This window comes from Propithecus coquereli, unplaced genomic scaffold (assembly GCF_000956105.1).
Source record: "Propithecus coquereli isolate 6110/MARCELLA unplaced genomic scaffold, Pcoq_1.0 Scaffold27, whole genome shotgun sequence".
NCBI classification, from domain to species: Eukaryota; Metazoa; Chordata; class Mammalia; order Primates; family Indriidae; genus Propithecus; species Propithecus coquereli.
The window spans coordinates 12,635,383-12,636,574 of record NW_012148285.1 but is presented as its reverse complement, the minus strand read 5'-3'; positions in this window follow the sequence as shown (position 1 = coordinate 12,636,574).

Sequence of the window (1,192 nt, the reverse complement as noted above, 5' to 3'; positions counted from 1 at the left end):
AAGTGGATGATGAGGGAACAATCACAGTACCCACTCTATTACTACTTGCTTTGTCGTTACAGGATTTGGTGAAAAGGAGTTTGTTTGGCAGAATCTTAGTGTCCATCTGCTAAAGTCAAGCGGAAGTGGATGGCAGCCTTCCTCTTAAAGGGCTCTAAATAACATTAAACTTTTATATATTTTAACTAATTTAAATGTGACTATTATTAGTACCCCGACTTTACAGATGAGGACTCCAGGTTTAACTAACGAGTCTAAAAGACTATACAGCCTTGAACCAAGACGGGAGATACACACACACACACACACACACACACACGCATGTATATAAAATCTCCTCTCTAGACCAATCCTGAGAGCTCAGCAGGATCTAAACAAGCAGTGCGGCACCTAGACAGGCTAATGATGCAGTGTCCTGTCGAGCCTGTTGAGTCTGGGTTAAGAACCAGGCCTCATCACCGAGCGGGTTGTGACCTTGAGCAAGTTACGGGAGCGCTGTGCTTTAGTTTTCTCATCTGTAAAACAGCAATAATAAATAGTACCTACCTCATAGCATTGTTAACAAAGATTAAATCATCTTCATATGTGGTGTAAGAGCCCCATAAGTCTTAGTAAAAAATAATGACAATTTTCTCTATCTGGTTTCATTTCCAGGGATGTTTTAGCACCATCCTTGTGGTTTGGCACCTGCTGTTCCATCCCTTAATCCAGTTCAGGCTGCAGCCTGGACCTTGTCCAAGCCCCAGCCACTTTGCTGATCAGTATCTTACCGCATCTCGGTCTGGGCTCTCCCAGACCAGGCAGGGAGCCCCTGGGTCCTGCCAGTCCGCTGCCACTGTCTGCGTGGCTTTCAGCTGGGGAGACAGAAACCGAATCCTTCCCAAAGATGCTGGGAAATTAGTTTAGCACCGTCTGCTGGTGTGCGGTGACTCAGAAGCAGCCACCCCAGCGGGGCTCGTGGGCTCTGGGGTTTGAACGAGATTGATGTTGTCGTGAATGCCAAGCAGGTGGAGGGAGCCGAGGGGGGAGGGCTGGGAGGCAGGGCAGGTGAGGGCCTTCTGTTTGCTTCTAGTTCCCCTTCTAGGTGAGCTGAGGATTTGTGTAGCTGCCTCTGCTGCTTACCATGATGGCAGACAGGCCAGAGGGCCCTGAGGAGGGCCAGTGGGGTACAGGGGAAAGCCAGTGGTTGGTT